The sequence below is a fragment of the Anser anser genome, assembly GCF_964211835.1.
Source record: "Anser anser genome assembly, chromosome: 4".
NCBI lineage: Eukaryota > Metazoa > Chordata > Aves > Anseriformes > Anatidae > Anser > Anser anser.
Window position 1 is genome coordinate 66,793,656 of NC_139724.1, and position 20,027 is coordinate 66,813,682.

The 20,027-nt window shown below is 41.2% G+C and overlaps 1 protein-coding gene and 1 long non-coding RNA gene across 8 annotated transcripts in view; both read left to right on the forward strand.

Annotated features, from left to right (window-relative positions):
- The window catches only part of SORCS2 (sortilin related VPS10 domain containing receptor 2), a 552,575-nt gene that overhangs the window by 10,532 nt on the left and 522,016 nt on the right, over positions 1-20,027 (forward strand). The gene's annotated exons all lie outside the window — the stretch shown is intronic.
- LOC310898889 overlaps positions 172-20,027 on the forward strand; it is a 53,533-nt gene continuing 33,677 nt past the window's right edge. For all 3 annotated transcript variants that reach the window (XR_014583828.1, XR_014583829.1, XR_014583830.1), the window contains exon 1: positions 172-20,027. This exon is cut by the window's right edge and continues 16,009 nt beyond it. This is a non-coding gene — a long non-coding RNA (uncharacterized lncRNA).

Sequence of the window (20,027 nt, forward strand, 5' to 3'; positions counted from 1 at the left end):
TAATGAAATACATATGTTCTTCTTCATGCAGCATCTCTCAAGGGCTGCTGTGCAGAGCACTGAGGGCCACTAACAACATCTTCCCTCCCTCCCTCCCTCCCTCCCTCCCTCCCTCCCTCCCTTCCTTCCTTCCTTCCTTCCTTCCTTCCTTCCTTCCTTCCTTCCTTCCTTCCTTCCTTCCTTCCTTCCTTCTCCTATATCTGCTTTAAAACAGATGTCTTTTTATAAAGTGGGGTACAAAACAGACTTTTTTTATAACGTGGAGTACATTTAGAGGGCTTTGACCCTTGTTTTCTTTTAATAATGTCATTGATCCTGGAGAACTGTAAGAGACAGCATTTTTTGAATTCGTATAAGCACCTCGTGCCCCGTGTTCTGTTTGTTTAGTTAAAAGCTCTTGAGAGGGGAAGGGAAAGGCCTTACGCGCCATGGGAGATTGCTATCAGGCCACTGTATATAATCAGTGTGAGAGCTAGGGTGTTAGCTGCTAAATTATCAATACAAAAGCGTGTTTTAGCTTAGTTTAGCTGACTTCACGTAAGCTGCTCCTTAAACTGGCATGAACTGGCACAACGTAAGACCTGAATGAAAGCCAAGCTTCTTCGTCTGCTGGTGGTCTTGGTTCGGCTTGGTTGGTCCGCCGGCGCCCAGGAATGTTTGAGCTGCTTTTGTGTGTGCTGGTGAGGCCAGAGATGTTTTACCAACACCAGAGCTGCACAGGAAGAAGTTTGAATCGACGTCTATATTATTGTGAGCCATTACATCTTGGCTCTAACGTTCATGACTGCAAAGAGACTGTTGGTGAAGATGGGAACGTATTGTTAGAGAAGGAAATCATCTTGTTTGCAGAAGCTGCCAGCAGGTCTGCTCACTGCCTTGCTGAATTCTGCGAAGTATATCAAGGCTCCCGAAGGGAGCAGGACTCAGCCGGGCGTGATGTTTCACAGGGGTCGGTAGCTCAGAAGTCAAGCCCGTTGAGATGAGAGCACTGAAATTCCCATTTAGACATAGATTGTGTGCCAGGAAATAATATAAGGAGTTCCTAGTCTTTGATCCATGGAGGGTGTGCGCAAAATATGCAAGCTTTTTATTTTTTTGCTGCAACTAAATAGACTTGTAGTTATTAACTGAGCCCGATTGTCACAATCGCTGTCACTCAGCGAGAAACTCGGCTCCCCTTTAGGCAACTTTTACGTCTGTCCTTTGTTTCCCTTACTTTTCTGTCTGCTTTTTTGTACGGCTCTCATTCCTCCTCCCTCCTTTCTCTGTCTCTGAGTCTCCTTTGTTATTCTGCCTTCATTTCTTCCCTGTATTAAATCACCTTTCTCACCCCTGAGGCTTAAATAGCATCATCTTCCCCATTCCATCTGCAAAAAAGGATCTTCAAAGACATAGTCAGTAATGACACCGACGTGTCATCAGTGCAGGAGCTGCCATTCCGGCGAGCAGAGATGTTCACACTCGGTCACACGTTGTGTGAGGGCTTGGGCAGACACAGCAGCATTGCTTCAGGAAAGCTTATGTTCATGGCACTATCTGTAGCTCTGGAAGACAGCAATAAGAGATGTTTAAAAAAAAAGTCCCCAAAATATCATCTAAATTGCCAGTGGCCCAGGAGCAGTGTCTTTCACCTCGTGTCCCTAGCCTAAAGCTGCAGAGTGATCTCTTAAACTCGAAGGTAGACTGGGGAGAGGAAGTGAAATGCGCTGCTGCTGTGGCAAGCTTCTGGGTGAGTTTAAATGATCATAATTAGAAATGAAAGACTCAAAATCCCATTTCCAGTCATCCAGTTCTATAATCTGCACATATCATCTAATAAGAATTTGTATATTGCCCATCACTGGAATTACTCTGCTGCTCATCCAAGTTTAATTGAAAAATAATCATAATCTATTCAGTGTTAGATTTAATGCATAAATGAGGTATTGCGAGCAAAACACAACTTCTGAAATGTCTATTACCGTGGGCTTTATTATTCAGGCTTAGTTCAGATATTAGTGCTTGTCATTCTGGTATTTGGGTGATGTCACTGATATGGGACTTTGCCAAGTACGCCTCATTATTCCTTTCTGCAACCTACAGGCAGCGAATTCTTTTTCCCTTAAAAGAAATGAAATATTTACAAGCAGTCACTTATTGCAAGAATTTAAATGAATGAAGCATCTTCTGAAAACAAATGCAAGCTGGGGAAAGCAGAGACAGCAAGTGAGAGCGAAGCTGTCATGGAAGGGAAGCCGTGCGGTTCATACAGGCAAGCTCTGCGGCTTTGGCTGAGCCTTGAAAACACGGGAGTCAGCAGCAGGGAGTGCTACGTCTTGGTTTCTGGCATAGCCCCTTGCCCTGATGCAAGTGCACTTGCTGTGCAGTCATGGACTCGAAGGTGAACAGCCTTAGAGTGCTTTTATCTAACATGAAATTGATACTCTCTTATGGGAGTGACTCAGGAGAAGAAGATAAGAAGGTCTGTGCGGGGCTAGATCCGTGGATGTCTAGCGGAGAGCACCAGGCTCAGGTGGCTGGTTTGTGATCCTTCACCAGACAGCTTTTCTGGCCAACAGCAATTTGTGGCTCGGGAGTAACAGGAAAGCTTTTCAGGTGCAAGAAAAACACCTTGTTATAAACATGAAAACGAGAGGGAAGATGAGTTTACATACCTCAATGCAGCAGTTAGCCAAAATTGCTAGCGCTGAATCTCTGTTGACCATCATCCTTTCCCCAGATCTAAATGAGTCTGTTTTTTGGGTTTGATCTCTGAGCAACCTAAATTTTGTGTTCTGTAGCTACATTGTAGAATTTCAAAGTGATTTCTTAGTGTATTGATTTAATATTTAAATTCCAGAAAATTACAGAAGATAAGAAGTAGACCTATCAGCACATAATTGACAGAGTACTTTTTTTTTTTTTTACTGTGAGTTTCTCATCAGTTTGGGAAATTTAAAGGATCCTATTTCACTTAAGTGAATGCCATTTCTGCAAAGAAAGATGCACGGCAAAAGTAGTTTTTAGGTGACTTTTTGTTTTTATAGAATTTATTGAAGCATCTTTTCAGGAGTGTTGGATGATGGCACTATCATCTGAAAAAAGTTCGAAGTACACTGAATGTTTTCTTTCATTATTTAGAGTGGAATTAATGTTCGTTTAATGGACGACCTCATCTGAGCCAGGTTTAATTATATTTCCAAGCTATTATTCTCTTGGTACTTAAGCAGTACAGTATATGTTCTTATCAACAATTGAGTCTCATTTTTAATTTATGAAAGTTTACCTGAGAGTATTGAAATGTTTGTAAGTATGAAAAAAGGCCTTTGATGTCTTAGTGTTTGACTTTAAACAGCTGATTTGTGTGAGGAAGTTGTTTTGATATTTACAAGATTTTCTCCTTGTTCGATGCAAGTTTGCATGGCAAAATTAAGCTTTTTTTTTTCTGCAAAAATGGGTGATCCTGTTAAAGCAAAAATAAATCCTTTTCTCTTAAGTTACTCTAAGGCCAGTTATTAAAACATCATGGTCCTGATTCTTAGATTTCAAGAAGTGTTGAAGTTGAGTTTTGAGAATTTTCTTTCTCATTTACAAATATGTCATGATTTTTAAAGACTTCTAGTGTTCTCTTAATTATTAATATTGGATTGGAGGTTATCAGAAAAAACATTCAATTATAGGGGGCGGTCTGCAGGCTCCATGGGAACCCATGCATCGGTTAGGTTTCTCACAAGTATACAGTGGCACTATTTCACTGACTTAAATTTCACCCCTTATGGAAGGATTCGTAGCTTTCATTTTTCTCACAGTTATTGGAGTCTTCACATAACAGAAAAGAAGAGGTGCAGAAGCCTAAAAAATGGGGAAAAGTAAACAGAAACCAGGTAATACCACAAGAATTATATTTTAAATGTTGAATTCCACGTTGTTCTGTTTTTACTCTTTTTCCTCTTTATGATTTTTTTTTCCTTAAACATTTATATAGTATTGAATTTAACTAGAGAAAGCAAGCTTCTTAACTCTAGCAGAGGTCTGTAGTTTGTTGTCCTTGTCTTCTCCCTCTCTCTCAGTCCTCTCCCTTACTTTCTATGGTTCGGTTAATTTAATCTTTCTAGCTGCTGCATTGGGTTGTTTGGCATCACCAGGGTCAGCATGTTACAGATGGAAGGCACATCAGCTGAAGGGAACTAATATCCCGACCAACTTACCATCACTGCAGATAGTGGGAAACCAGCTGGGGTGGGCGAATTGGTTTTTGCATCAATCTCCACGCACAGGCAATCAATTTAACAGAGAGAAATGAGAGTGGAAGCCTCATCACTGCCCTGCTGTAGAAGGCTCCCTAAATTGGAGTCTTATTCTTCAGAATTCACCGATGCACTCTGCCATCACTTAGCAATGCTACTTAGTGCTTTTAAAATCAAATCACCCAATATTCCTGAACCCAAAGCCCCTAAATAGCAGCAGCAGGCTTCACTGTGTTTTGGATCAGGTCCTTGAGCTAATAATTCAACATTTTGGCTGTCTAGTCAGCCACCATACTAGTCACCATACTAGTTAAGAGGTATTTAAGCTACAAAAGCATGGGAAGGAATCTGTCATAGCTAACAGCATGAGGCTCATCTTGATGACAAAGCAGGGCCAATTTTATTCATAATTTTTAGTATATCCAGCTGCTTTTCGTAGTTTCTGTACTGCATGCACACTAATAATTATGAGGAATGACATACTGTTTTAGTAGGCATCATTATTACATTCAGCATGAGGCAAAAACGTGGTGGTTTTGCTCTTCTCTCTCACTTTTTGGTGAAGGAACAGGAGTGCAGAAAGGCAGATCTGTTCTTTAATGAAAATTTTCAGGTCACTGTGCTGTATAACTCAGGTAATGGCTTAAATAGCCAAAGAGAAAGCCATTAGAAGGCTAATTTGGATTCACCCTTCCCTGTTAGCATTTAGAGGTGTTGAACCTTGAGTTCTGTTACTGCTCCATGTGCGTGTCAGACCGCTCTCGTCCAGGTGTGAGGTAGGGTTTTCGTGTTGCTGGCTCGCAGCACATAGCACTTGAGGCTTTTCTGATACCGTAGATTTAGACGCAAATAAGCCGACACCACTGGCTGATGGACTTGCTCCGTGCTGGTCCCAAAGGTGTCATTGATTCTCTTTATATTACATGGTCAAATATTTGTATGTGGTATCTCTGAGGCTAACAAAAGGTTGGCATAGGGCAGTGGTTATGTCACGAGTTGTGACATTTTCCTGTTGATGGGTAGTATAATGTCAGCATGCCGTGGTGCAAATGTCATCATTTTGTAACGTGACAAATTGTCCCTAAGGACAGGCCTTTTAAAAGACCTTAACTGATGTTGGGAAAATGAATTGGTTTAGACTGATTTTATTTGTGTCATATTTAGGAACAATCAGAAGTTTAGAAAGCAAAGCTTGCAGCAGTTTGTTGCACTTTTCATTCTTGAAGGGTCTTTGCTAATGTCACAAACTCTAGTCATTATATACATGACACTGTTAGCAGACAAATCCGTTGACTCATCATGCTTAAGGGCAGCTCCAGAGTAGGCAAATCTTCAGTAGCTAACGTGTTTAATTGGACTGATCTCCATTTGTAACGTGCTGGATTTTCCTATTTTAACCACCAAACAGTAAGATAGTTTGGAATGCTTCCAGTTTTTCAAAATGTAAATGAAATAGGAAGAAAGATGATTGTGTTTGTGTTGTTCTGTCCTTCATTCGACACTTCGTAGAGGCAGTTGCGGAGCGCACTGAGCAATGCTGCTTGAGCCGTACCTGCAGGGCTAATTCGGCTGCGCGGGCTGTGCTGAGGTAACCTAACTGAACCCAGCCAGAAGTGTATTTGGTATTACAATGTGTTCCTGGGAAGTTCCACATGCCCGCCTGAGACATGCTCTAATGAGTAGAGGTAGAGGGTGCTCAGTAGTTTCCAGACGACATTTTTAATAAACTTCAGACGTGTAACTTGCAGTAAAATCAGTCCCTTGGAGAATGCTGATCAGGTTTCTTAAACCATAGAGAAGGTAGGATCATAGAATAGAATCACAGAATCATTTAGGATGGCAAAGCCCCTTAAGATCATCAAGTCCCACCATCGTGTAACACTACCAAGACCACCACTAGGCTGTGTCTAGCTGCCACGTCCACACATCTCTTCAATACCTTTGGCGCTGGTGACTCCATCACTTCCCTGGGCAGCTGAGAGAGGTGACGCCTGCAGCTGTTTCTGCAGAAATAGTAGATTTCTCTTTCTGTACAAATAGGCATGATGGAAAATGTGTCTGTCCAATCACAGAATAATTAAATCATAGATTTGCTCTTCGGGTAAGGTGGTTTGGGATTTAATGGTGATGTTTGGTCTTAGACAAGCCAAGTTTTTCTCCCAGGGGGTGGCTGCGTGCAGGTTTATTTTGCCCAGCGCTGGTCAGAAGAGCAGCGTGGGACAGCATTTGCCAGCAGGGTCCTGCCCCCTGTTCCTGAAGCCCCGTGTGTTTGGTGTAAGCTGAACTCTACATTAGCAGTTCTGCACGGAGCTACTTTTCAGTAGGTTTGGGAAAAGTTTGGATGAAGTTTATGCTTTCCAAGTCTGTATTCTCTCAACTTTGTGTTTGCACAGAAGGTATTGCACGTTTTGGGTATGTGCTGCGTATGAAATTATATATGCAAATGTTCGGCACTTATTCTGTGTAGTTTGTAGATTTAATGCCAATTTGAAGTGCTGTTCTTCGAAAAGCCAAAGAGCAGAAGTTGTAATCTTAATACAGCGTGTTCTCTTGTAAGATTTGCTAAACGGGGCTGGGCTGGGTAGTGGATCAGCCGCCCCAGGAGCTGGTATCTGGGCATTGGGTATTTTTTTTTCAAACCGTTTGGGCTGTAATTGATCCAAAGCCAGTCCTTCTCCTGAGTGAATTCCTGCCATATGACATTTTGGCTCAGATTGCCAATAGCATCAGCCTCCATTTCTGTAATTTCCACGTCAGTTCAAAGGCTGACTCCAGGTGAGCTGTGCTTCCTCTGCAGAGGACTCGCCAGTGGTGGCAACACGATGGCAGTTCCTGCAGAAACGGTGGACAGAGGGTCCAGTTGTTTTTGCATTCATTTGGGCTTCAGAAAAAACACTTTGGGTTCGTTGGGCTGCCAGAGGCTTTCTGTTCAACCTCGAGCTGGTAACTTGAAGCTTTCTGTATCTGAATTCCACACACACACGTCCTGTTCTGCCTCTCTGGTTATAAGGGCAACATCAAAGATCATGAAGTGTTTGGATACTTTGGAAATTTGTGTGATCGTGTTACCCTAGGTAAACAGAAGGGTAAAGAGAGGCAAGCTACACAGGAAAGTGATTTTTCTTATGTTAATCTGATATAAGGGAATCTCATTTTACACTTTCTTATCCAGAGCTTTCATGTGGCTTTACATCCTACACGGTATTGCTTTTCAAATGCCGTCCTGCAAAAACAGGAGAAACGTATGAATGATTTTTCATTTATGTACATTTTTAATGCCTGACGCTTGCGTTGGTGAGATGTTTTTCTTACCAAGCCACTTTTTATTTTGAAGTATATGATTTTCTTTCATAATAACATCTACTTTAAAAATCATTGGGAAATTTTACCTTGCCATAAAAGATTGGGATTTTTTCACTCTTTTAATCAACTATATGCATTTTAAATTTTAATTTGGTAAGAGTTGTAAATTTCTTAGAAGACTGATTGCATACACAATAATTTGAAATGTGTCTGGCATTAGTTCTGCAAAAACAATCTGGATGTTCTCTGATCTGGATCTACAGACCCATAAAACATATATGGCACTATGGCACTGTATTAAGTTTTATAATGCTCATTACTTCAGTGTTGTACCTGTTGGGTAGAAAATCACTGAAGCGAATGAAGACTATTGCTCTTTGAGCAGCAAAATTATTCGAAGTGCTTTCACATGGCCCTTTCTAGATACAAGTTTCACTGCAGGGTTCAGCAAAGAAATAATTAGTATTTAAACTGTTTGCTAAGGAATATGACTATTCCTCCAGAGCAGAAGAATTACAAATCACTGAAGTGCTGCAGAATTTTTCTTTGGGCTAAACTAATTGCCATATGAGGTCTTGAAGATGTAATGAGGGATATCTGTGGTTTGGTAAAGCAAGCTTAAAACTTGATATAGGAGGACCCTTTTTTAATTCCTGAATCTTTCACAGAACTGTCGTTGTAATTTTGGGCAGTGCTCTCTGTTCCTGTTCTGGCTGTTAGAGCTGTATTAGCAGCTTAATCTGTGTGTCTTTAAAATTAACTGCACCTTTATATTTAGTTACTTTCGGGGTCAATTCCTAAGCTACTTAGACAACAAATTTAATCTACCTACTTTGTAATCACTGTAATCAGTACTCAGGAAGGCCTGGGACCAACATGTGTGTTGGACAACATAGATCATTTGAGTGCTGCAGTGAGCCCTGAAAGGTTAAATATTTAGATAGCTTAGTATTAGGTAACTTTCTGTTTATCATTGTAGCCCTAATAAACATTGATATTTATCTTGATATCTTTCAATTGTTGAAAGGGATTTTTTTTATGGTCTGTAGAAAATGCATTTATTTAACAGGCGTTGCATTAGCATTGCTAATAGTTGTGATGCCTTAAGTTTCAAAGTGTATCTGTTTTGAAATTCCCTGCAGCATAGTGGAAGCGCCACCATTCACTTGGGAGTGTGTAGGAGAAAGTCATGCAAATGTTTGAGGTTTAGAATATTTCATCATACCACTCGATTGCCATCACCAAAGTGCTGTTTGTTCGGTCTCAGCAGCAGCATACAAGACGTGAGGTATTTTCTCTGAAACAGTCCTGTAAGTATCATGGTACAAATCCGTAAGAAAGCCTGGAAGTTTTTGTGGTTAAATAACCCCCAGCTCTGTTTTGCATGGTAAGAGCTTCTTGTCCAGGTTTTGGATGTACACAACTTGTGAGTGCAAAAAGCAGTATGCACACCCCATTTGTGGGAGCGACTCAGGTTCACCTGTCTGTTGTATGGCTTTGATGCTTTGTGGTGTGCTGATTTTGCATTCTCCCAGCTTATGGCTCCTTGAAACAAACCCTCCAAAAGCAGAGTTGTATTGAAGTTGGCTCATTTCACTGTCCTGGCATACCGTGCCGTTGCACTGGCACAACTGAAAGGGCATCGGGCACTGACAAAGGGCTGAGAACAAGAGCCCAGAGCGGCTGAGAAATGGGAACCGTGGAAAGTACACTGCTGAATCAGCGTATTGTGTGCTAGGTTCCTTAAAGTGTAGTCTGCTGCCTGTCTCTCTGGGTAGCGGTGCTGTCTTAAGCAACTACAAAATATTTCCAGGCCTGTGCAGACCCTCTCAGCTGGTGTCAGTACAGTTGTTAATGGAGCTGGGTGCAGAGCTGAACTGGAGAATTGATCCTGGAAGAACCCGGATGATTGGGTTAGACTGTTTTCTTTAACGTCTGATTTAAGCCTGCTTGGCTTCAATTTACTTCTTTCCCTATCCAGCATGAGTGTGGAGAAAAGTTTATTCCCTGTCTCTTTTCATCACACTTTAATATATCCGAAAGCCTTTATTATGGTTCTCCTATGTCTTATATTCTTCAGATTTAATAGCCTCAACTTCTTCATCCTTTCCTTCTTGCTCACTAGGCTTTTCTAGACCTCTCATCATTTTTATTACATTCTTGCAGGCTCTCTTCAATTATTCCGCATTAGTCCTGTGGTGCTCTGGCATGAACACTCTTCCACCTGAGGGCTTCAGGCTGGAGTGGAAGTTTCCTTTGAGTCTCACCATCTGCATGTGTCTCGCAGCCTCTCAGTCCATTACCTTATGATGCCACGCTGCTACGAAAAAGACAGACAGTATTGTCTCATGATTCATTAACATTCAGAGCTCTTCCGCTGAGTGTACTTTGCTCTTGCCTATTCTGATTATATGCACTTTAGTATTTAATGCTCATTGAATGTCATCATTCTTGCTGAACGGCACCCAGTCATTTTTGATCATTTTGCCAATTTGTGAAGATCACTTTGAATTCTAATCGTGTCCCTCCTGTACATCTTTCAGCTTGGTGTCATACGCTCATTTAATAAGTGTAGCTGCTTCACGCAGATGTCAAATAATACCAGGCTAAGGACGTGATCACTTGTTTGCCTTTCTGTTATCCCTAAGGCCTGTTACTCTATGAAAAGAGGGAATTAGATCATTTTGATAGTATTTGCTTTTGAGAATTTCAAATTGGACTCCACTCATTGCTTGCACACAGTTTATTTGGTGCTAGCTTCTAGAATTGTTCAGGGAATTGAGAGTACGCTGACTAGTTGGTAACTTCCAGCCTCCTCCTGACCCTTCTCCTCTTTTTATTAAAATAGGTTCAATATCTGTTCTTTTCTGGTCAACTGGTGTGCACTCCATCTTATGTTAACTCTTTAGGAAGTGAGTGAAACAACCTCAAAACTTCTAACAGTTCAAAAATTTGAGGATGATGTTCATCTCCACCTTATCTATGCTTCTCTTGCTTTGTTCTTCAAGAAAATACTGCCGAAGTCCTTCTTTCATCTTTCTCCATCTCCAGCCACTTAATGATTTCCAATTTCACTGAGCTTTGGCACCACCACTCCTCATGCAGCCTTGTGGTAAAGCGCATCAGTGAACTGATTTGACAAAATGATTAAACGTTTTCCAGTTTCTTCAAACGGTATGAGCATCACAAAACATTTATGGATTGTAGACATTTGTAGGTAAATGTAAAATGAACAACTAGGAAAAATAAGTTCTACTGAAGTCAGTGAAGGATCAGAAGCTCTGTGTGCATGTATATATGTATATATACATATTTGTTTCACTTGAAATACTTTGTAGGTTAACCTCTCGTTTCTCTTCTTCCAAGATCATTGAAATGTTAACAAATAATGACTTTGTCGCCGTGGTTCTGTGTTTAACTTCCTCTGTCTCTGTCCAAGTGGCCAATGTGAGATCTATACTTCTCGAACGTTAGCTTACCTGTCGCTTAGTATGGCTTAGATTTTGATCTTGGAGCAGGGCATATGGGTGGTATGGTAAAGCAGGTAATAATAGCCAACAGATGATAATGCATTAAACAGAGCAGAAGTTCAGGGGCAGGCTTCTCACTTTTATTATTATTGTGACACAGCTTTTAAGTGTCCCTTTGTCTTCCTAGACAGATATCTGGAGTTTATTGAGTGGAGTAGATTCCTTCTGGGTGTTTACAGGAAGATGTGACAAATGTGAGTTGATAACATTGACAGCTACACAACCCCCTTCCTGCTGTGAATCCCAAACAGCTTTTGTGAGCAATATGAAATTAAGTTATGACCAAGCCCAGCCACCGTGAGTTACAGTAAAACCAAGCTTTTGATTAAAGCCACAGAGCTGAGGAATTCCTTAACAGAAACATTCAGACAATGGCGGAAGAAAATGAGAATGTTGATGAGCTTCATGTCTGAAACAATTAAACTGATTTTTCAGATATGCAGAAGCTCATCGCTTGCTGAGCACAGTGAAGGAGAAGCCTTGCTGGTGCTCATACCAAGACATCACTACAGCCAGCGTGATTCTGCTCTGGTAGAATCCAAAGGCTTCTCCAGGTGTTGTGGGCTGTGCAAGGCCAGTGGTCTCTAAGAAAGTGCTGAAGGGAGACCTAGCATGCCAGAAGTGAGGGTTTGGGTCTTCAGAAGAAATCCTAAAATAATTGGCTTTAGGTATTTTTCCTGAATATTAAAGAAGGCTCTGAATTTGACATTGTTACTGCTTGGATTGTTTTTTAATATGGTCATTGAGCTGCTGGAGCTCGTGCTGTTCTTGCTGGAGGAAGAAACAAAGGTGAAATATGTCATTACATAACAAAGTCTACCAAAATAATTTGGGAGACCTTTGGAAACAAAGAACAGAGGAGATTTTGCCAGCGGCAGTTGCCACTGTGATTGTAAATCTCCCACCTCTCTGAGACCAAAGAAGCTGAGATCTGAAATGAGGGTCCGGCATGAGTCCTGTTGGAAGTTTGAGTGTGTTTGGAGAGGTGGGGAATTTTGTGATGGGAAAAGTGATAGTGTGTTATGGGCCATAAGGCTCATTTTTTTACTTTGGAGAGCAAAAATTAGAGCTAGATTGGATTTTTGAACAAGTCATGTAATCGATCTATTTCTTGACCTTGATAATCTAGCTTTTATTTTCTTTGTTACCCTTTTTTTTTTGGTCTATTTAGATAAAACCTCAGGGAAAAGGCTGTCTCTTACCATGCATTTGTGTAGCACAAAGCACAGAGAAATCCCACATTTGAGCATCGTTTTCAAGTCCTACCGCACAGAGAGAAGAGTTCACCAAAAGTAGAGTTGGTGCAAATTATTTTGCCTACTGAGCTGTAACAGACCTTAAGAAAAAGTTTGCAGAGAGAGCGTCGGCTCCACTTTTCTAATAATCTGTGCTTCAGCAGTTTGTGATTCCAGTTTGTGATTCTGTTCTGCTTCAGGCTGGATAATTAATGTTGTTCGTGGTTATCACTTCCAGTGTAATAACTCCTATCTGTCCTCGACTAGAGGATGATAAGCTTTTGTTCCATCTAAGGGTTGCTGTGCATCCTCATTGCGCTGTGTATATACTGCTGTTAATGAGTAATAATCACTTTCTGAACTTCCTTGCTCGGGCTGTTCTGTGGCAGCGAGCATTTTTCAGGGTTTGACAGAGGGAGCGAACGGGCGATACCCTTCACTGGGGAGCGAGGGCTGTTAAGGGAAGGCCATGTAACATCATGCTGCGGTATTTCTTGGTCTTTAACTCGGGCAGGCAGGACTTCCTGTCATTTAGGGAGCATATTTTAAACTTCTAGGTGGGAAAAAATGCCTGTGCCTTTGCTTGCTCAGTTAGAGACATATTGGGGGATGGAGCATGTAGAGCTTAACAGGACTACTTAGCCGTTGGTCCGTATCAGCACACAGGACATCAGCCTGTAGGGCTTCTGATGCTTGCAGAAGACTTCTCTGAAGCCGGTGCACTCTGCACCTGGGTGACAGCAGTGGCTCACAGTGGGCACAGATGGCTCCGTGCTCCCAGTTCTCTTGGGAGAAAGATTTATTGTCACAGCATCCCGTTGTGACTAACTGAGGAGCCGAGGGTAAAAGTGGGAAGGAGGAGGCATTCGTCATAGCTGCTAATTGTAAATACTCCTTCAGCTTGTCTTTGCTTTATTCTGATTCTGAGTCACTGGGGAATAAGAATGACAAATAAGCAGAAGTTATGAGTAAGACGTACAGAGTAACCGAGCCCAAAAATGTTTATAAGATCACACTTTGATTTTTAAACAATTGCTTAAACAAATAGATTGCTGATAGAAGGACATTTCTTTGAGTTTGAACGTGATGTATGATTTGTACAGTAATTGAAGTGGCAGTTGCTTCATCACACTTAAGTTTATTGATTCCATTTGTACATTGACCTCCTTTCTGCTGAACCACCAGTCTGGATGTCCGTGCCGTGTGGGATAAATTAAAAGGAAAAGATGCCATTTTCCTAACTATGCAGGATCCAGTTTTCTGCAATAAATAAATAAATGAAAGCAAACAAACTAGTGGAAAAAAAAAATCCCAGAAGACATGATGCTTTGAATATCTTTAGATTTGATGGATTTTTCAAAGAAACTGAGAAAACTGAGAATGCCTTTTCTGCAGGTCAGTGATGGATATGGAGATTGCTTGCTTAGCTAAAGTGGCTGGCATCCATATCCCAGCAGTTCAAGTAAGCAGAAATCCAGAAGAATATGAAAATTATCATATGAATGGGAGAACAAGGCCAGCTGGAAAGTCAGTTTGTATATTCTACATATTAAATAATAGTTTCCACATTTTTATTTCCCCCCAGAAAGATGGCTCATAGTTGGGCAATGTTCAAAGCTGCAAAATAAAAACGTGGAGCATTGGCATGTGAACTCGGTGGGAGCTGGGAACTGCTGCCTTGCAGAAAGGCAGACATCTCTCTGCTCATGTGTTCAGCAGGGGCAGCAGCTCCTTTCTCCTCTGGCTGCTTTAGAGCAAGCTGCCTTGTGCTGCAGGCTTGTTCAGCCTTATCTCCCCTTTGGGAAGAAAGACGGACTTGTGCACCAAACAGCGCCTATACGAGCAGGGGCTGGGAGCAAGCAATCCTCTATCTCTGGCTGCCCTCCTGTGCTCCTGGCATCCCTCTGCTTGCAGCAAAACCCCGGGACAGCGTGTTGTAAAAGCTGGTGGTCTGCCATGACACGGGGTGAGTGCTCTTCTAGTCTGAGCGCGGCACTAAGGGATGAATATTTTGGCTTTGCTGCCTATCCCCCAGATTTGATAGGTTTTCTGCTTCCTCCCCTTAATCACTGATGAAAGTCAGCCAGACTGAAAGGACGTGTTTTGCTCTTTGTAGCTGGGAAACAGAACAAAACAAAGTAAAGATTTGGCCCTTGGGATAACTGAAGTGAGAATAACCCATCTTTCTGTGTCTGGTCGAAGGATAGTTGGTATTTTTAGCATTAATACTATCTGCTGGGCTAATGGATGTAAAGCTTCAAAAGCACTTGTAGGCATTCTGACCATTTTACCATCAAATTCCGAGAAAGCTATTGACATAAAGGACTTTGGTTACAACCAAGGCTCAGTATAACTCTATCGAGCAAACGTTCAAGGTCTCTTAGCAGTACTTAGATGCTGGTAGAAGAGGTGTTTAGTAAAGTCATCCTAGAAGCACCATATTTTTAACAGCAAGATTTGTGCCTGGATTACCACTAAGTGAGTTTTGACGCGGTTCCAAGAGCACCTTTTCATGGGACTTGGCCCAGGCGTGCTGTGCTTTCACTGAAGTGAGCCTGGACCAGCTGAATGGGAGAAGTAGAGATCGGGAACGGTCATGCTTTTTCCGAAAGGTTTTTCAAACAGATTTGTTTTCTTCCTATTGCAAGATGGAAACTTTTGGATGCAGAGCCTGATTCAGAGACCAAAGGGATAGAATAGTCTTGCATTTATTAAATTGCGCCGTGAGTTGGGCCATATGGCACGGAAGAGAACAGGGATATTGTGAAGGTTTTTCTCTGGGGATCCAACTCTCTGTGACTTCATTGGAGCTATTACCATTTTATTGTGCAGACATGCTCAGATGCTCTATTTAGAAGTGCCGTATAGTAATCAGAACTGAACAGAGTTAATTGCGCTCTTCTATATGACAACAAATTCTCTGGCCACATTACGAGGTTGGCCTCCTCATCTTTTTTGATTGTGTTGCTCTAAATTTGGACCATCTGCGTGGGGTTATATTAGTGTTGTTGCTCAGAAGTTTACAAGCTTTCTAACAGCCAAGTGGAAAGGGCATTTCTCGTTATCGTACCAATGGCTGAGACACTAAGTGCTTGCTGTTATGTTCACAAATGAGTGTATGGTTTTTTGGCAAAAACGAAGAAGTCAGATTCGCTCATGCAGATTAAGGTCTTATTACAGAATGTCCAGGGGAGCTATACACACCCAGGTCGAACCACTGGGTCTTTCATGTGAAGCGAGGGGCAGGTTTTCGATAAAATTGGCATAATATTTTATCAGCACCATTCTATTATTTTTTTCATTGACCTGATTAGAGAAGAAAACAGGATCTAATTTAATTTCCTTTCCTCCTCCCTGTAAAAATCTGTTTTACTGGCAAATTAGAATGATGAGAATTTCTGAAAATTTTATCAAGCAAATACTTTCCATCTGACAAGGCTGAAACTCCAAAGTTGCCAGGAAACCAGAAAGCTAGTGTGATGTTAATTAGAGGAGATGGTCTGGCTCTTGCCATCTAACTCCATTTTGCTATCCTTGCATCGTTTCACAGAGAAATTCCAATAACTATTCTAGGTTGAATAGCCAGCTGATTGTCTTGTCTTTTATATTGCATAACATGAATAAAAAAGAGTTTATTTGCACAAGCACCATGAAATGTTTGCCCGTGCTCTCTATGAAAATACAGTAAACTTTTCAGACTTTTTGGGGCCTAACATTAAAGGGGAAGAAGGGGGATGGGGACCAAAAAGGTAGCTGAGTTCATAAAAGCTGCAAGAAATACCTTCCACCAGCTCGTTGTTATTATTTTATTAAAATGATGATTAGGGACCAGTATGAATACTTGGAATAGAGAAGGTTATGCTTCCTACCTCCCGATTTAAGGAGATGCGTAGGGATTAAATTAAAGTAAATATGCCCATAATTTACTGTATTGAGTGCATTCAGCATACTCACTCTTTGACAAGTATCCAGCTCCTTTCTGTGCCAGTTACTCCCTGATCAATAGTAGGTGAGACTGGAAGGGGGCTGCTCAGCATCCCCTGGTTGAGTTTTTGCTGCTGGGTAAAAAGGAACGTAAGGCTTAATGGGGCCAGATGCAGGACAAGCAGGAGGAGGCAGGATGCTATAGGAGCATCTGCTTGCTGTACAGCGTATTTATACCTTTTCCTTAAAGAACCATTGGCTAAAGTGTGTAAGTGGTGATTAAAGTAGTGTCTTTAGCTGTGGTATCGATAATTGTCTCAAATGAAGCAATCACTGACTCCCTGATTAAGGACTGCAGGACAGAATTTTTAGAAGTGGTTATTTTGAGTGCACCCATGTTGGCTGTGTTGCTAGCCTGAATATAAATTACTTTTTTGGTCATTTAGCTGTCATTGACGTGGACTCCAGCCTTGTGTGGTTACAAACACCTGCTGTCAAATAAACAAATGGGTCCAACATTAAGAAGTAAGTATGAATTTAAGCTCAAGCTTATATTTAGTCCTGGGATCACAGGCAGGGACTACGTTCATTGATCCACAGTGTGTGGTATCCACTTGGTTTTGGAGAATAAATCTGGAGAGGTGTATTAGGACTGCATCTTCTCCATTAAACCAGATGCTGGCGCTGAGTCCAACCGTACTGTGGAACCAGTGCACAATCATTTAAGTTTAGACAGAGGCATAAATAGTATGTATCTTTTTTTTTTTTTTTTTAATTTTACATAGAATTTCTTGAGAATTTAGTTAGAAGCTCGGCTTACATAGAGTCCTTTCAATTGTAGCAATAGTAATCCTTTGAGTTTGGAGGTGGCTATCATGGTTTTAGATCAACATAAGCCAAATGGAGCGGGCTGGTCTCTGGGATCTTGATGTTCTGCTCTGAATCTATACAGTGGAAATAACGATAGTTCCTTACATTCATATTGTTATCCTGAGAATTAAATCATGAAAATTAAATCATGAAAATAGGTTGTGATATTTTTGAGAGTTTCTAAAGTTTGGTGCTGTGGACGACAAAGAGTTATGGTCAGAAGTGGAACTGCAGTTCTTGGTTTTCTTCAAGGCTATCATTTGGTGTGACTCTTCCTCTGGAACCTGAGAATTTGTCCTTTTCAGTCCTGGTCCAATATAAAACAAAAGTGAAGTAATTTCTTTCATTGTTTCCCAGCAGGCATTGACCATGCATTGGATATGTGCCTGTGCCTTGATTACATTTTAAAATGCCCGTGATGGCAATAGCTCTGCTTTGTGTTGGAGAGCTCGGTCCTGCGGTGTGCTGGGCACTCTTGCCAGTTCTCAGTGCCCTTGCCATGGATCAGATGCTGAATGCATCCCACAGGACTCTGTGACCATGCTGAAATATATCACAGTGCTCAGTATTTAAGTTTCATTATATGTTCTTTTATTTTCCTCTCTCTTATTTCTTTTAACTGTTCTCTCCATATGGCTTTGAGCTCAGGCCTGTAACTGATTTGAGGTTGTTAGCGAAGTTTTCCACTACCTATCTACTATTCCCTAATGGGAACCCTTCTCTGTAGGAGTAGAAACTTTCAATCTGTGAAGATTTGGTTGGCCCACAAGACTTCTTGCAGCCAAATATTTTTTTAATGGCACATCGATTTGGTTTCTTGCAGCCTGTATGCCTAACCCTTGTCCCATCCCGAACGCCTTTCCCTTTAGCATCCACTCTTTATGCATTTATTTATTTATTCAGACTTAGGACCTTGAAATGCACTGCTGCTGCTTCATTAAGTTTTATTTACGACTTGGTGGATTTAGCAGGAGTGGATCGCGCTGGCGATCAGTTCAGGCGGTGAGCGCTGACAGCTCAGTGAACCTGCAGACATCGCTGGTGTGCCCTCACGCTGCCCTTCTGCCTGCCGACTTGCTCCAAAGCAGAGGCAGTTTGAAGAAAGAGCCATACCCATCTTAACTTTTAAATTTAGTGTGGAATAAAATAAACTGTTCTCACAAACTGGGACATGGCTTCTGTGTTTCGAGCAGATTTACAGGACGCAGGGATTGCAGAATTTGGGATCCTGGTGCTGGCCATCCTGCTGAGCTGCTGCTGTCGTCTCCTGGTTGCGTTGCTGCACCATCTACGCATCGTGGTAGGGAGCTGAACCTCCTTGCTCCAAGTGCTGTGTACACATCACAAAACAGAGGTTGGGGAGAACTTCGTAAACGTTTATCATTAAAATTAATTTTCTAAAATTGATACTCAAGTATTTAAACGCACTTGGCTGCTTTTTCTCAGAAGTGCTGTGCTGCTTTTTCACCCTTACTAAGACCAAGGGCCTAGCTCTTGTGGAAATAAGCTGAGATATCAAAGCAAAGAATTTTAAAAGCAAGTAATTATAATAATGTATTTATAGCTATTGAATTATTTCCAATATTTAAGGTTTTTGGAAACCCATTTTGAGCTTTTTCTTTTTAAAAAGGATCATTTGAAAGGGCCAAGAACACAGTACTTTCTGAAAATTAGGTCTAGTTAAGGTTGCCTAAAATGGAGATGAGTGTGGGTCAGCTCACTAGTCACGTTTGAAAATCTGTGCCTGTCTGATGTTGAGGACCCTGATTTGAGGTCCTTGTTTAGAAACACTGATGCATTTTTTTTCCTAGCTTCTTTTAATCTCTCTGTACAAGGGACTGAAAGAGATAAACCTCATCATGTTGCTGTCAGAGTTAATATTTCGAAAGACTGAGTGCTTTACAAATTGTACCCCTAAAGTATTAATTTATTTATTATTGTGGCCTCAGGTGGAGACATAATTTGCCTTTCTGTGTCTGTATCTCCCTAAAATGAGCACAATATCATTATTCGGTATTAATCTAGATTTTCCCTTTTGGGGATTGGAAACTGGTTAATGGAGGTAGGAAAATCTGGCACGTCTACAACCCTTTTCAGGTTTTGTAGCTTAAGAGTTCCCTCTGTCACATTGCTGTCGCATTAATCTGAAATTTGAAGCTGTTTCCATCTCGTGTTTGGATGCCTGTTTTGCACAGTATTCCTCTTAACATCACATTTGTGTCCTGCATTGTATCTGGTGCTGCCGCGTAGCTGAGGTGCAGGCATTCCAGCCCCGATCGAGTCTGTGGCTTGTATTCGTATTCAAATTTTGGTATCATCTATCTATGAATTTATTCATCAGATTCATGTGTGAATGCTTTTAATGGTTTAATGTGTTCAGCTGATAACAAAGTGCATGCTCAAACGTAGCGTTGCTCTTTTTAGCCTTGATTAGACTCTCTCCTTGATTGTGATTTAATGGCTGTTCACAAGCTTGTTCGCTCTTGCTGTTGCATATTAAGTACTGAAGTATCCAGCCAGGTCTGCCAAAGTCTTTCAAGGGACCATGGGTTCTCAAGGGAGATGAAAAGCCCTAAGTAGGCTAGCGGTTTGATTCAGGACTTGGATTGTATTTGATTGTTCTTGATCATCAAAGATTTTGTCCGTAAATCCCACTGGAAATGTTTAAGTGCTCAAAGACCTGTCTCAGTGCTGGATTTTACTCTCCTAAAATGCTATTTAAACAGTAAAACAAAATCCTTTTTAAAGCAATTAGCACAAGCAATAGCAGTCAAAACAGTTCCCCATATAAGTTTTATTCACATTTTCCTTTTAATTTCTCAAATGCTTATCTGAGCCACTGTGCCAGAAAAAGCAATGTCTGATTAGAAGTCAGCTATTTTCCACATACTTTGTGTACCATCTCTAACATTTCGAGTCTGTGTATCGTGGGTACTTAC